Below are 18,468 nucleotides of genomic sequence, written 5' to 3' on the forward strand. Positions count from 1 at the left end.
TCTTGCCCAGCGAAGACGGCTGATACGATGTTGAGCGGTCAAGGTCATCCCACGGAATGGTCGATAAGCCCGGATACCGGCAGCTCGTAGTCGTCTCATGACTGTGTTCCTGCTGATGTGGTGACCTAACGCTGTCGACGCTGTTGATGCCATGGTGAGGAACCTGTTGCGCAGGTGTAATGTGCGTATGTACCAGTCTTCTGCAGGGGTCGTCACTCTCGGTCTTCCTCTTCTTGGGCGGTCGGATGTCTGGCCAGTCTGGTTGACACGACGAAGGAGTCTGATAATGGTTTGCCTGGTGCAGCCAAGGGTCCTTGCGATGTGACTGTTCGACGCCCCCACTTGGGACATTCCCACGGCTCTCTCTCGCTCCGCTGCTGTTACACGTGGCATTTGTCTTGTGTTTTTTTCGTTGAATGTGTAATGAACGATAGAATCCACTGCCTTTTATACTGTTTCTACGCACATTGCACGTGCAAAAGGAGAAAATTGCCATTTTCAATCATAATGTCAAGGTTACGTGTCTGCGATATGCTCTCAATGGTTTTGTTCATTACATTACGATAGCGCCAAAAATGTAACAACTTTTTCAACCATATGCGTAATATATGATATTTTAGGGGTGTGTACTTTCTTTTGTACTTCAGTTTATATATATACATATATATATATATATATATATATATATATATATATATATATATATATATCACCGCCACTTAATGACAAAACTAACAATCGGTCAAGTGTTCAGGTGATGTCCAAACTTTACACGCTAGTCCTACACGAGACACCTGGTGCATCTCGATTCATGGATCTATGACGCCACATGGGGTGCGTTCATGAACTTCGGTTCGTCAACATCACAGTATTTTCGTTTGTGCGTCGAACCAATCAAATCTTGAATATGAGTAATTCTTCATATATTAACCAACGTTAACATGTATGGTATTCGCGTTTCTTTTGTCGGTGAGCGTAAATATACTTATTACCCACGTGGTGAAGATACAGGTGGTAAGATACTAAATCCGTACGTCACACGTGTGTCGTACAAGGTTGACCTTGTTTTATTCGTTTTGATTGGATAACCGTGACCTCTGTCACACCGGGACTACTTTTTTCATTCATAAAAAATCGCGAGACGTCATTCATTTTGCGATTACAAGGCAGAACTGAAGAAAATCATGAGCACGAGAGATATTTACAAACACTTTATTAAACCAAACAAGATAGTCACACGCATCAAATTCGGTTTGCATTCTATATAAGTTATGCATTGAGCTTCTACAGACGTATAATCGAGCTAGATCTATAAATCGATTTACAATGTACGACTGCCGATCGAGCGCGTCCCTTGAGCGTGACGCACCCGACCATTTTCGCAACTTTCAATTTGATGTAACGTAAAAGGATAAGCGTGGTGAAATGAAGTCTGTTTAAACTATCTGGACAGATATCTAGACTTACTTGGGATGATCCGGTTGTGCCATCGGTGTCCCCTTTGAAGCGTATGTTGTGGCGCTGTTTCGGGAAGTGTTGTTCATGAATGAACGAACACAGCACGACCAGATAACTTAAAGTTCACAGTTCCGATACAAATCATTCGAAAACTCCGTGGAAGTGTGCCTGACTTCTGATTTTGTGGCCCAAAACATCCCAAATGTGAACAGTAACATTCCCTATCTCTAGAGTAAAACGCTGTGAGTGGATCGCGGTTGTCTTTTCTTATTCCGGTGGCGACCTTGCCCTTCGATCGTTCGAAGCTGTCACTGACATGCAAGCAGATTTGAGTTAGTTGATTTTCACGTCTTCAGTAAAGGGTGGTAGAGTTAACATGAATGTCTTTGGCGAACAGTATGATTTCCCTCTTCCAAAATGGTACGGACTTGATATAAATTCAGCTGATAGATCAAGGAAACCGAACCATTTTGATTGCACAGACGGGATCCCGGCAGTGTGATGCGTGACTGTTGGTCCGATATTCAAAGCTCGGCGCTAATGTGACATTTCAAATTTTCCTATCGGTGTCCTGCGTACTAACAACATGGCGCTTGAATTACCATAAGTTGAAGACTTTCTTCCAAAAGGATCTTGAGCGTCGGTGCTGGTTTGTTTGTAAACAGATCAGCAGGCGCATGTTGTTAATGCGTATGCATAAACATGTCAACAATGCCCATATTTGGTCATATATCAATATTCATGCGCAACCAGATTTTACAACAGGTTTCGGTTTGGTCTGTCAACGAACGCAAGTTGTTATGTATTTACACTTAAATATATATTCAACGTGGGTAATAAATAAGATACTCGTGAACTTTCTATGATACCATAGAAAGTCAACTCGTTTCGTAAAAATGGTATCTAACGAGAATGAGTGTAGTATTCTCTCTATATATAGTCTATTGACCGTTATTCAGTTATGGCCTGATGAGACTCGTGTTCCATCTTACTCCACTTATTTAATTATTACTATATTGTGCCTGAGAGTTAGAACTTTTCTGTGCCTCTCTCTCATGCCTATGATGTAATAGTGACAATAGAGGGAGAAGTAAAACGTAGTCCTAGGCGACAGCCAACGTTATGCTTTTGACGTCATAAAGCATATGACGTCATAGCTAGTGATAATAGTGGGAGGCATGAATACATTATGGTGTGAGTGCACAAATACACATTGAGCAGTATGGCTATTTACTACAAGCCGACGGACACGCATCAGTACCTACAATTCAATTCATGTCATCCGCGGCACACTAAGATTAATATTCCATATTCGATGGCAAGAAGAGTGTGTACTATTGTTTCGGATGTGGACACAAGAAACCGAAGATTAGAAGAATTAAAGACATATCTCCAACTACAAGGATACCCATGCGGAGGGATTAAGGACGCTGTAAATAAAGCATTTAAAATTCCACGAGAAACATTAATGAAAACAAAAGAAACAGATACAGACACGGACATTCTTCCATTAGTGTGTACCTACAATCCTAGATACTGTAAAATAATGACCCTTATAAAAGCCAATCTTTCAATTTTACAGCAAAGTAAAAGTATGAAAACCTGTTTATCTAAGTGTAAACTTATACGCAGACAGCTTAAACATCTTAAACAAATTCTTTGTCCATCCAAATACTCAAAAAGACCGTCAGTGTAACAAGCGTAACACACCTCGATGTGGAACTTAAACAAAAATGATTGAAGACTGCAAATTTCAATTTTGCCAAGATAAACTATTTACTGTTAAAAACAACATGAACTGTGGCAGTAAAGATGTTTTATATGTTTTAACATGCGGAATTTGGTGAGCATTATATTGGAGAAACTGGTATGCAACTAAAAGACCGAATCACTGTACGCAGACAACAAATTGGAGATCCAAATGTACGTTGTATTAATGTAAGCAAACACATTTATGACTGCGGGAGTGGTCATTTTACTGTCTTTCCGTTTTATAAATTGTTTAATAATGACAAACATTTACGAATGGAAAAAGAACAGATGTTCATCAGGCTTTTGAAACCTAAACTTAATTCAAAAAGTATAATTTTCAAAACTTCCCCAAGTGGCTCAATGTGTATTTGTGCACTCACACCATAATGTATTCATGCCTCCCACTATTATCACTAGCTGTTACGTCATATGCTTTATGACGTCAAAAGCATAAAGTTGGCTGTTGCCTAGGACTACCTTTTACTTCTCCCTCTATTGTCACTATTACATCATAGGCATTATGACACCACAAATACAACTGTTGTGCGTCGCCTAGGACTACAATGTAAGTTAAAGTTTTCATTACACCTGAAGAGCCGTTGAACGGCGAAAGATCTTGTGTGTATCTCAGGCACCATATAGTAATAATCCAATAAGTGGAGTGAGACTGAACACAGCTTTAACTGGCTAGCGCTTACCACTCTTACCACGTATGAGTCTCATCATATATATACATATATTTTTTAACGTAACGCGCGTCTTACTTAGTTTAGACAAATACCTTTAACCCTCTGGATGCCGAGTTTTTTTTCTGACGCACATTTTCCTAAGATCGGAAAAGTGAAGGTTGTGCGAGAATTGCGCTCACGAGGCACTGGATCTACCTCTGGCTATAAAATTACGCAGAGGTGGAGAATATTAAATTCCCTATTTGATTGTGTAAAGTTAACTGCAAGTATTAAACCGGTTTAAAAAAAATACACTTCTAAGTGTTGCCCGAGAATTTTTTCTGCCTTGAAAAACAGTAAATTTCTCCGCTTTTTATCGTACACCCATAAAAGTACTGTGCGACGATTTTTTTTATTTACAAGCTTTACGGAATCTGTGAGCGAACAAATTACTGCCTAATATCTGAACGACATAACTATATACCAAATGGAGTTATATGCATATGTATAACGACAAACATGCAATGCCAAAAATAGCTTGCCGTAAATGACGAAAACTGATTTTTCTCTATGACGTCAAAAGGCGACAGAGAGGTTACACACGTACACAGAAAAGGGGGCATAACTCCGCTAAGCTTAGCACTAGTTTATTGTAACTCAGGTCACTTGGTGAGAATTAGCTGTGGGTAAGGATAATATATTTTCGTGGTGTTTTGTTCACGAGGAACCAAACTATTCCAACACAAATATCGATAAAGAAACTGTATACGTTTAGTTGTAAAAAAAACCCATAAGAAATGATGAAATCTTGCTTCATAAAAAAGAGGTAATAGAGAAATGGATGGCCCTATATAACCTATAACTTAGTCCTTAGATTCCGACATTCTCCTGAATGTGTAAGTGTAATTTGACTAATGTTGCACCATTATTAATGGAGCACTAGCCTTATCATCAAATGTAATGAAATACCCTAAAAAATAACACTGTTATATTTGACGTCATGGCTGGTTTTATGTCTTTCATAACGTCGGAGAAAGATGTCTCTGGTATTTTGATTAATATATATCTCCCCTAATTTTCGTTCATGATATGGAAAATCTCGATGTGTAAAACGGAATTTGACGCTTTTTCGGCACAACATAAAATGACTGCTTTCAACAATAGAATAATGTCTTGAATATGTAAACAATTAGCTAGTTTATCGTGTGTCTTAATTGGACAAGGCACGCACCTGTTTGGCATCAATTTACGTAATGAAATACCCAAAAGAATATTTCAAAACAACCAAATTATATTCAATATTGGACAAATATTGTTATTATTTCTCTACATCTCGTCTCAGAATTACACACTAAAAGATGCGAAGAAAGCTCTATTGGTATAGAATTGTCAGGATAATCGTATACGGTTGAACCAACAACTAGGTAGGGTACTTGGCATGGGTTTTATTTTTATACATTTTACAATTCCTGGAGAAATGAAGTGAACAGTTTAATATCCTGTGATCACAATATTAAAAAAAGAATGAACCCATTGATTATATAATGCAAAACGAGAGGAATAATTCGTAAATTGTTTGTGGCTAACACGCACCTGGCGAATCGTTAGATATCACGGCTCTGTGTATCAAAAGACAAAAAAAAAAAAAAAAAAAAAAATATTCCAAGACCAAGACAATTCTTTCAGAAATGTGTGCATATCTTTTTACGAAACAAATTATCCATTCTGTTAAAGTAATATAGATCTATTCAGTTTTAGTTATAAAATAAAATGAAACAGCTATTCAAAGACATTGGTTATATGAACTTATGATATTGACTATTACACATCCCAAGAAATACGTACATGCTGCAGTTACCTTTACGCTTCATCTTGTAACACTTGTCCAAAGGAAAGAAATATCGTATTCGACACTAAAAAGCTATCAATTGTTATGTAAACAATGTTTAAACAAACAGGAGATTATCAAAGGTTCGTTCATACATGTTGTGGCTTATATTTGCGTATGATATCATTTTGAACATTGACAAATATCCAAAGGGAAATTAATTGTGTGACAAAATGTATAAAACATATGCAAAATCTACATCATAACTGAAACTGTAAACAGCATGATACAATACTCTCATTCAAGGACCTTCACCTCAAAGAAATTACCAAATATGTACAACAATGTTGACGTATAACATCACTACCTGTGACCGACTTTTACAAAATGGCGTGTTCACTGTCAACAGTACGCGGGATTTTACGAGAGGACTTTCGTTGATTCAAGGATCGCATATACATAAATGTGACATGTAAGTAATCAGAAACATTCTGACAATCTATGTACTGTTATTTGTTGTTATAATTTTCATTGAAAAGAACCGAAATAGGCAGAAATTCCGATAAATACCGTTGTCGTTGTGCGTGATTTTGCGTCAGTCATGGCGTCACACATGACGGTAACTTTGACTATTTCTGTTGAAAATATCAAATCATTGCAGTGTATCTATTTTAAATTCCATAATTTTTCCTACTATTCTCTTCCCGTGTATATTCTGAAAATGTTGAGCCAATGTCTTGAAAGAATAGACGAATGGATAGCTCAAAATAGGAGAAAATGCTACACTGTGTAAAATCTGTATTTTGCTTTGTTTACATTTCAAACATGTGCAGTTTTTCGAGCACAGCGTTCGTTTTCACACCTAACATATTTTGCTTGATTTCATCCAGCCATTTTGTATTGGTGACAAAGACCATTGTTCATATGATTCTAAAATGTATGAGGAATTCAAGGATGTGTGTATGGCAGATAAGTTTGAAATATACGCGATGTTACAGGCGTCTCATAACCGGTGTACCTGAAACGTGATTTTGTAAACACTATCCAACATGGCGGAAAGTTCACTTCGGCGTTCGTGTTTGCGTATTTTCCAAAACATTCGAAATGATTCTCGGTTTATCGGAGACGTTTTGGAATGATCATTGGTGATTTCTTAAAAGACTGATACCCGTGATCACTAATATGTTATTTTTGAAATTCATTTCAACGAGTAAATATCCTAAATTTAGATTTCTAAACATGCTGTAAATAACGCCGTGTGTGGTGATTTAGTAATGTGTAAAAAATGGCGACATTGACGATGTACCTAATTTTCAGAGGTCATTTTCAGCAATTTTGCTTGGTCTAAAATGCCAGTGGGTGATATCACAGAACAGGGTATTTCCCACCTTATTCGAAACTGTGAAGTGTATTTGTGTGGGTGATGTATTTTGAATTTTATTCGACTTCAAAGTGAGGGTTGTAGAGGAAGGACATATATGTCCCTCTGGCATCCAGGGGGTTAACGGAAAGGAAATGTCCACTGTTTGTTCCATTATTTGTTAAGTTTAATGACTGACAATACATTGACATTGATATGGAAGTAAATATTACTATATTCATAATGACTGACGGTCATTATATATTATGTATGTGTTATGTACACTCTCTCAAAAAAGAAACGCAACCCCTATATTTTCAAGATGTTTATCTCAATATTCAAGTTATTATAACACATTTATTATTGAAGACAACAACATGAAATTTGGCATGGTGGCAGTACAGTTATGCAAGTTTAAGTCCAGGCTTCGACAGTTCTCTCACTAAGATTGACTTGACGCAAGGGGGCATCTTTCTCAGTACCTCGTATGAGCGCCACGAGCTGCGATCACAGCATTGCACCTCCTTGGAACAGAACGGATTAGACGCCGGATTCTTTCCTGAAGGATTGCTCTCCACTCCTCCTGCAGTGCAACGGCTAGTGCATCCAACGTCTCGGGCGGCGGTGTACGTGCACGTACTCGTCGATCCAGATAATCCCAAACATTTTCGATTGGGTTGATGTCTTGTGATCGGGAGGGCCATGGTAACACGTTGACGTTAGAATTCTGGAGAAAATTCACTGTTGCATGAACAGTGTGCGGCTGGGCGTTGTCGTGTTGATAGAGCTCCCTCTGTTGGTCGATAATCGGCAGAAGATGAGGCTGTAAAACGTCATTGATATAGCGCTGGGCTGTCAAATTGCCACAAATGATCACCAAGTCTGATCTTTGGTTGTAAGACATGGCTCCCCACACCATGACGCTCCCTTCACCAAATCTGTCGACCTGCCGAACACATTTCGGGGCAAAACGTTAGTTTCCTCTTCTATAGACACGCTGTCTTCCGTCACGGCGTTGTAAGCGAAAACGTGATTCGTCACTAAACCAGACGCGCCACCCTTTTCTGAGGGTCCATATCCGAACGTTGGTGCACCACCTAAGTCGTTGGCGTCGATGTTCGTGGCGTAAAACAGGTCCAATAAGTGGTCTTCTTGCACGTAGACCGGCCTCTCGTAGACGGTTGCTAATTGTTTGTGCGGACACTCTTCTCAAACCTGGCACCTGTGTTGCAGTGACGGTAGGTGTGGCTAGCCGATTACGTAGGTGGGTGACCCGGATGAATCGATCCTGAGGTGGTGTGGTAACACTTGGCCTACCACTTCTGGGGCGATCTTCAGTTGCATGACACTGGATGTATTGGCTCCAAAGTAGGGAATCGTTGTTTTATGAATATTGAGGTGCCAGGCAACGTTTCCAAAGCTTTGTCCGGCCTCAATACGACAAATTGCGATATTTCGATCTGCAGCACTCTACCGTGGCATATTCGACCTTGTCTTTCGGTGAAAATGATAGAGTGAATTGCTAATCAACACGTGCTTTTATAAACCCATACTTCTACTGCTCTTTCCATGAATTGCACGTGCATGAGGCTTTTGGCATGGGCCACGTGAAAATTTTGCTCACTATGATAAAAGTAACAATAAAATGCCCTTGTGCACGAAAATTAATGTGTTTGGGCGCTTACGTTAATAAAAAGTGTACATGGTATCCGTGCATATCAGAAAAACTGTATTTACAATCAACATTTTTCTTTTTGGGGCTTTCTAACATTTTCAGACTGGGGTTGCGTTTCTTTTTTGAGAGAGTGTATAATACTTCATGTATATAATGTAAAACTACTTTAACTGAGCAATATATTCCAAAGTATAAAGGAATAATAATTCAAGAATTAACACTGATTTGTATACATGTTGTTTTCTTTTGTAGCAGTTGTCACAGTTGTTGACGACAGGACTAATCTATTCAGATTAAAGGGAATATACCCCAGACCTGATCAATGTGCCCTTGACCATAAAAGTTGTTTTAAGCTGTGTGACAAATGGAAGATGACCGTCACTTGCCTTCCGACAAAATTTGCAATCATCAGAGGATGTTTATTGAAAAATGGATTAAGGACCATTAAGTAACCATTAATAATTGACATCTTGATCCAGATCTCTTCCCACATTACCTTAATATATCGATTACAACGACATCTATATAGTGGTTGCTTCCAATATGTCCTCATGAATCACGACCACATGGACGGACATGACTAAACACGCACGTGCATCAATGATAGACAGACACGGTTATATATATATATACGCACGTGCGTCAGTGGCTGCTTGGCTGATGAGGAGACTGTTCCCACGAGAGCGTCTCCGCCACAACCCTTGACGGCTGCTGTACCTGTCTACGTCGCTGCAGTGAGCTGAGACCCCGACATGATGTGCACGTGAGAGTAACACTATATTCACACACAGATAAATCACATGGGGCTTACTTCGGAGCGAGGTCGTGTTGTTGATGCTGAGTCAGCTTGCAGTGTTGAGGATTTCAGGGCGCCTGTCCCATGTAAACCAGAGCTCTCATGAATGTATTCCTGCTTGTCGAAAGGGATGACTATTTGAGGATAAGGTGGGGAATATGTGACTCATACAACTCGGTTTGTTACTCCTGCTGTCAGCCTCTGATGTTCCTGGTCTGGACTCGTGTATTTACAGGCCGGCATGTTATAGGTGGAATAGCGTTGACTGTGGCGTAAAACAACATTTACTCACATTCTTCAGGACACTATTATGTAACCTCCTCTTCCGCATCATGATCAGTATAGCAATGCTGCTCTAGGTAATGCCTCAACAGCTAGTGCTACCACTTTTACAACTACCACTACCACACCGGATAAAACTTGTGGGAATTCCGGATAGGTATACAGTCGGGCAAAAGAAACAATACACGTGAAAAATGGATTTGACCAAACATTATAGACATTATCAAAACGTTACCAGACTGAAAACAGTACCCGCAACACTGCACACCTTCCAAACTATGATATCCGTATCAAATACATCATCATCGAATAACCATTTCTTGTTTGTTTGATCCAAACTCGATTAATTACAGACAGGCGTCATATAACTGGAACGTTGCTGAGCACAGCGTTAAACAACAAACAAACAAAACAAAACCACTGATACACTACTACCTTCGGCCTTACTGCTATACCACAGCTGATGTACAGTAGACCCCTAAATCTGGTGAAATCGCCGTCATTAACGAATGATGAATACTAGTACGTAGTAATATTCTTATATTTTGACATTCCAAACAGAAAGGGGCGGTTGGGAGGCTTTGAGTTTGGCTCATCACATGGTTCGTGACCTAAATGGATGCTCATGCTGTCAACCACTGACTTGTCTGGTCCAGGCTCCAGAGATAGTTGGAATATTTCAGACGTTAAACAATATGCACTCTTTCACTGATTTGATATTCAACAGCTACTGACTTATGGTTGATCACATGTCCAACGAGACCCTACAGTTCATCCGATTGTGATTGGATTTCAGTGCACGTGAACAGTATTTCAGTTATGTCAGTTCGATGTGGGAGGAAAGCCAGATGTAGGTCTTAGAAGTTTACCTTTTCAGTGAAACCCACGAGCACGGGTATGGTCTTGACAAACCTAGAAACACAATCAGTGCGAACCGGGATCGAACCCATCATAAGGGACGCAACTCTGCACAGCCACTTGCGGCATTTTAGTCGATTGGGCCAGAAGCGTGGCTGTGGCGTAGTCTTGTGGTTAAAGCGTTCGCCCGGGTTGCAACTTAACTGTGCCCCTCCCTTACGAGCATTGCAAACACACATTCGCGGCGGAATATACACGCTGTGTTTGACCCGCGCTACTTTTTTCGCCCCCGTCAGTCATCCAGACTGTTTTCTCGCCCCCTTACCCAGCGTCTCACACAGCGCGTAGCGATACATTGAGTCCAATTTTTGCACGTGCTAATGTTTACATTCGAAGATATTTATTTTACTTGGGAATAATTAATTGCGGAGCCTCGACAGGGCAGCGAAATATTTTGTTGATTTTACTTTCAACTTTTGCCGTGGGTTAGAGAACTTTTGCTTTATGAACTGAATAAAATGGGCCATCGTATCAGTTAAAGTGAATAGGTGAAAATAGTGTGCATTAAGCGTATCTTATCTTGAGAGGAAGATCAGACAATAAGAGAATAAAGCTAGATTTATGTCCAGATGTCCACATCTATATATAAAAAACAGATAAAAAACAGTTAATCCGGACTGAGCCTTTCGCAGTGAAAGCCGGATCAACAAATTTCCGGATTAAACAATAATGAGTATTGGCTTCCAGGCAGGAATTTGACCGCCCTGGGCAGTAATCACGGCTCTGCATCTCCTTGGCACTGACTGGAAACGTGTGCGAATTCTTTTCTGCGGAATTCTGCGCCATTCTGTTTGTAACGCGTTCGCCAGGAGTGTCTGCGGCGTGGTCTAACGTTGACGTGCACCTCGATCGAGTTCATCCAAGAGGTGTTCGATTGGGTTGGGATCTGGAGATCTCGACGGCCAGTGCAAGTCGTTGATGTTGGCATTATGAAGGTAGTCTACCCACACACACACACCATGACACTACCGCCACCGAAAATGTCGAATTCACGTACACAATGTAGGGCAAAAGGATCATTTAGACGACGATAAATACGTTGTCTTCCATCTCGCCTGTGCAGAAGAAATCGTCATTCATCGCTAAACCATACTCGTCTCCAGGCTCTTAAATTCCATGGCTGTAATGTATGGCACCAACACAAGCGTCGCTGTCGATGGATCTGTTCTTCTGGATCGGATTCCAGCCTCGCGAAGATGGTTCCTGACAGTCTGGTCCGATATCCTCCTCAGACCAGGGATGCGTCCTGCAGTCTTCGTAGCTGTGGCATTGCGATGACGTAGGTGGAACAGTCAAATGTACCGATCCTGTGCAGGGGTGGTAACTCTTGGTCGGTCGGTTTTCGGACGGTCTTTAGTGGAATTGAACTGTGTGTATCGGTCATATAGGCGGCAAATGGTGCTGTGGTGGACGTTGAAGTAGCGTGCAACAGAAAACTGCGAGTCCCCTCTTTGGATACGTCATATGGGGATGTTCCGATCGGCAGCGCTGAGTCTCAGCATTTTCGAACTTGAAATATGTTGACAATTGAGTTATAAATTATTGGCTTATGCTTGCCTTTTTATAGCCACTACCACGAGTTACGAATGCAATAACTTGCACGTGCATGTTGCTTTACTGCTTTCCTCCATGACATTTTTGAACAAGTGTGAAAATAATGCCGTTTAAGACATTGCAAATCGACAATGGCTGCGTTTTGTCGAATGCATCGTGTGGCGAACATCAGGCCACCAACATTTTCCAATAACATATGTCCAATTTATATACCAGATTTTTTGTGTAGTCAGGTTCAATAAACTACATACTACCTGCGTGTCTCTTTTTTTAAGAGCGTACGTTGATACGTAACCCATGCTTGTCGTAAGAGGCAACTGACGGGATCGGGTAGTCAGACCCGCTGACTTGGTTGACGCATGTCATCGTATCCCAATGGCGTAGATCAATGCTCATGACGTCAATCACTGGATTGACTGGACTCGATTATTTACAGACCGCCGTCATATAGCTGGAATATTGCTGTGTTCAGCGTTAAACAACAAACAAACAAAACAAACATAGTTACGTAGACATGTTCCTTTGTGTTAATATAATATTTCAGCTATATCACCGCGGCTGGTAAATAGTCTAGTCTGGATCAGATAAGCTAGTGGTTGACAATGATCAACGATACTCGCCGCCGGGGCAAGATATGAGATCAACCAAGTTGACCGGTGGACCGAGCCGGACCACCGGATCCGTTTTCACTCCCCTGAAATCAAGGGGATCAATTCTACTTCGGAACATGACATTTCAAATATCAATTTTAATGCCACAAGAAACGCACTTTTCATGTTGTAACTTCCGATCTCATTGATATGCATTAAGAATTATCTACTTGCACACACGGTGATAGAATAATATGTCTAGAAACGTTCCACACATCGTTTTTAGATTCGAACAGTGAACAGCGACTGTTCATATCAAGAAAAAATGGCCGGAATGTGTATCTCTGATGACGTGCTGAGAGCAACATGCACACATATATTGTGACACTGCTGGGTGCTGAAGGTTACCATAAAAGTGAAACGAAGCAACAACCGTCTGACGGAATGACGTCCAGACTAGGCTAGACTAGACTAGACACGATCGTCATCGAGTATCGATCATGACTGAACCTGAAAAACACGACAACAGATCTACAGGTTCACCACCCTACGATTTACAGTCTTAATGCACGTAATGCACAATCAAGTGGACATCAACGTTTAACGTTTTAACGTTAAACGTGGTTGTGATCCGTTCTCCCTTGCGCCAACGCCATCTCCCGTCAACTACTGCCATACAGACCATGAACTCCACACAGACCCGTGTCGGCAAACACAGTTCGTTGGTTGTCGACGGCCAATCTCGGATAGCGAATTCCATAGTATAGGATGTGCGTTTCTTTTGGAATTTAGTGTAAATAGAATGATTAGGGGTGGCCGGATTGGTTGGTAGAAAGATAGATGAAACACAGCTGGTAGATTAGAGGTAGATGAACTGATGAGCGGGTAAATGGATAGATGGCGGTTTGATGGATAGATGCCCTCCTTAGAATGACTAGAAGGGTGATGTATAGTTATAGTTGTTAACAGTATTCAGTAAAAACACTTTACTCCTGCCCTCGTTTGTCCGAACACCTCGCATATTTTAACAGACATTCCTGTTTACGATTAGGCACGTCTTCATATTATCATAATAACTTCTTTTATTATACTCGACGGTATTTCATGTTGAAAACCCTGGATTGTCTGGTTTAAACTGGAATATTTAAAGGCCTCCGTCATTTAGCTGGAATATTGAGGAGCTAAAACATAAACAAAGAGCAAATCGTTAATCCAGAAATATCCTAATACGCTCGATTTCACTGAAGTTTAAAGGGATTATGGTGGCTGGCTTTCGCAAGCCAAATCTTTATATTACGATATGTCTGTTCGTTCGTTTTATTATTATTTGCCTACATTTAATTTCGGGATGCACAGTAATGTTTGTAGGACGAGATGCAGTTATTTCGTTCAGGTGACTAACATGATTTCGTCATATGCAGAATCATCGTCGAACCGAATAAACTTCAAGGGATTGTCATTTAAGCAGGAATACTGTTCCATTGATTGGGAGAGAATCAACTGTTACTAGTGCATTATTACTCACGAGCCGCGAAGACCAGCCGCAATCACCACCATTTGGAGCACCTGCACCGGGTGACCCAAGTCGGTAAACCTCAGTAATGTTTGATAATAATAAATTGAGGAATCTCGCGCTATCAGTTTCTCCCGTGATTTCCCGAGATCGGCCATCTTCGAGTGCAGGGTCTCAAAGCTTTGTTTGTACATAGATACATGTGAGGTTACAAAGAACATGATTAATGCCCTTGTTTCTTTGTCTGGGAAGTCATTGTATTTATATAGATGTAAACTCAAAATCTTCTGAATAGTTTATGTTCCTTTTTATTAAACGAAGATTTGGTTCTGTTATATTGAAGCACCTATTATCAGTGAGTGAGTGAGTGAGTGCAGGTCGTAAAAGTGTACCACTTCGGTGAAATCAGCGAGCATGGCCGTGATGCTGACAAAGCAAGGGTGATAAACAGGCACGAGGACCTTTCTTAACAGGATCCTGCCACGCGTACGAGGCGCTGTTCCTGTCTAGCCTACAATAATTCCCCGCCCTATGGTTAAGAGACGCAACTCTGAACAGGTCGCCCTCCAGGTACGATGACACGAATCAGCCAAGTCAACCATCCTGACCCCCCGAAATTTTAAGTCGCCTCTTTTGACTAGAAGAGGTCTTCAGCAACCCATACTTGCCGTGAGAGGCGACTAACGGTATCGGGTGGTCAAGCTCGCTGACTTGGATGATGCATGTCATCGTATCTATATTGCGTGGATCGATGCTTTACATCGATTATTTACAGACCGCCGACATATAGATGGAATATTGCTGTGCGTGGTGTTAAACAACAAACAAATCGTATGACCAGCATACGTTGCTTGGGGTCCAATTCTAACCCGGAATCTCCACTGTAGTCCCACATTTGGACGAGTCAGTCACCAGACGTCGACACTAAACGACACGTATTGGGTAGGGGAGCCATATTCTGTCCACGTGTTATGAAAAAGAACCGTATACAATATCATTGAAATGTCATAATTTAATCTACCGATCCTAAACACAAGACAACAAAGTCTGTTTGTTATAAACAGTAAATATTGGCATCCTCTCAGGAACGTCGGGAACCCTTCGTCAAAGCAATCTGAGAAACTGAGAATATTATTTAACGCCGCAGTCAAGACTATTCCATCAATGTGCAATCTTATTAAAAACAGATCTTAATCCTCCCAAGGTACCGCTGAACAGAGATATGTCCTCTCACCCGACCAATCAGAGCGTCGCTTATTAGATCGAAGAGAGAAGTGACAGTCGGAATGTGTTTTCTAATCATACAGACTCAAAAAGGTTAACACGGAGTATTTCGCACGACAGTTACAATCTCATCTGTACAACTCACCGTCATAATCACCGTCAATCTCTCGCTTCAATGGGATAGACAGTTCAAACGGAAGAGACTTTCTATAGCCCGTGAGAAGTACTTCCATACAACATGGGCCTTTTATCAGACATTCAAAAACTATATTTTGTTCAGTTGTCAATTTTTTAATCGATATTTGAGTCGCCAGCTTGAAACTAGTGCCATAAAGAAGCCAGAGAAAGCTTCCTGCTGATTGGCTAATGTCGACGTCTTCTTAGTCATTTCATTGGTCGGTCAAAGTTCTCGAAATGTCGTTACATGTAATGAGGTGTCATCAGATCTCTTTGTAGTGGTAGCGATCGCTAAAATCTGATTTTAATGATACTTACCAAGGTTCACGCCAGCCTGTAACTAATCGAGTCTGGACCAGACAAACCAGTAACCGAATGTCGTCTGGGCACAGAGACTGACCATTTGGTCCTTTCCAGTCTCCTCGGCCTACGACATGCTACACTCGGGGTCTAGTCTGACCCCACAACAAGCGTAAGTATAAGCAGATTGAGTGACTTCAAATTTAACGTCGCATTGGCATTATTCCAGCCATATAGCGACGAGAACAAATTGATATATATATAGGTCTTTGAAAGGCATTTAGAAGTGATTCACATAAGGAAGAGTGAGTGAGTGAGTTGGGTTTAACGCCGCTTTTAACAGTATTCCAGTTATATCGCGTGGGAGGAAAGCCCGAACTGATGCAGGTCTCAGACGTTTACCACTTCGGTGAAACCCACGAGCACGGGTATGGTGCTGACAAACCTAGAAACATAATTGGGGCGAACCGGGATTCGAACCCACAAGCATTTGTTTCTGGCGTGCCCAAGGGACGCAACTCTGCACAGCGAATCGCGGCGCCTTAGACGACTGGGCCACCCGTGCCCCAACATAAGGAAGAGAATATATGGATGTCAACTTTTATATTATGAGGAACACAACGTTTCGGAGTATATGAAAGAGTAAGCATATACTCCGAAACGTTGTGTTTCTCATAATAAAGATGTTGACATCCCATATTCTCTTCCATGATATATATATACAATTGAATCTTGAAGACAAAGTTATATCTAAAACAAATTTGTCAAACACATTTGTACATAACAACGTGTAAGCTAGAGTATAGGGCAGTCCTAGTGGTAAGACAGCTTTGTCAAATGGGTCCCAGGTCATAGACGTTTATCGAACATAATCGTATTCATTATACCAGGTATCTGTATATGTCCTTACTGTGTCTAATGGCACGGAGGAAGATTCGTTGTGCAGAGTTGCGTCCCTTGGACACACCAGAAGCATATGATCGTTGATTCGAATATCGATTCGCTCAGATTTCTAGGTTTGTCAGCACCATACCCGTGTTCGTGTTTTTACCGAAGTAGTAAACGTCTATGACCTGCATCACTTCGGGCTTTCCTCCCAAATTAAGCCGACACGCCGTAAAATAACGGTTATACTGTTCAAAGCGTGGTTAAACCCAACTCGCTCACCCACTTTCTGTGTCTGTATGGGTTCTTGGCTACTATGCCACGTGACCATAATAGCCAATAAACACACGTTACAACCATGGTATTATGTCAGATATTGTCATCCCTTTTCAAAATATAAATATATTTCAAGCCACATTTCAGCGTGACCTTTGATGTCATCTTGACACGTTTAACCTGGGGATAATAATCCCACTCAGACATTACACCGTTGTGTTGACGAACCCGATCGAGCATATACATGCAGTAAGAACCATCAGCCATTCGGGTTGACGGACTGATACATGTTACAGAGGGCCGACGAAGGTTATTGTGTAACGGTAATGTCAACACTTCCTTCAGTTGTTGATGACTCACGGAAGCTGAGGAAGGCACATGGCGACGCATGTTGATTGCACTTGACGCATCGATCCGTCAATCACTGGCACTCATCTATATTCATTGCTTACATCATTAGCGTGAGTTGGCGTACGTACGTCTGTACACTTGCTTATGTTACAAGCACCGTCACGGAGTCAGGGGTGTCGTGAAATCAGAATAAAGTGATAAAGAAAACGTGGTGATAGGCTCACAGCTTTATTAAGTAACTACTTATTATATTAAAGTTGACTAACAATAAATCCAATCTGCGCTCTCACAGATCACAAATTAATTCTATCTGCGCAAATATACAACTAAGTTTTAGCCAGACAACACTTGGACAAGAAACGGACCCGGTGCGTCGACTGCTGATTATGTCGGCTGCGACCAATTAACTCCTAAGTCAATTAACTCCACACGCTAATGAGTGAATAAACTCGGTTCAGTAAACAAAAGGGAAATAAAAACCGAGAACATATCCCTAAAATGAGTCACTTTGACTACAACACTAGACGATTACGTCTCAATAAAAAATCTTAATCGTTCCCAAATAGTTCGTTAATCACGGGAAATTGGTTATCCACGGATTACTAGATAAACAGAGTATTGGACACAATAGTTACTGAGCGCTTAGCCAAATACAGGAAGGTTGGTTATCTACGTATCGTGAGAAAACCCGAGAATTAAAAACACTGGTTATTAAGAGTTTAGAAATCACGGGAAAGATGGTCATCCACGGATTTCGAGCAAAACTCAGTATTACAAAACCTAGCTACTACGTTTAGTTCAGTACAACCAGACTAAGTCAGAACATAGATCAACAAAGTCCCCAACCCACTTACTGACGAG

The sequence above is a fragment of the Haliotis cracherodii genome, unplaced genomic scaffold (genome assembly GCF_022045235.1).
Source record: "Haliotis cracherodii isolate W230 unplaced genomic scaffold, xgHalCrac1.p SCAF_5, whole genome shotgun sequence".
Taxonomy (NCBI): Eukaryota; Metazoa; Mollusca; class Gastropoda; order Lepetellida; family Haliotidae; genus Haliotis; species Haliotis cracherodii.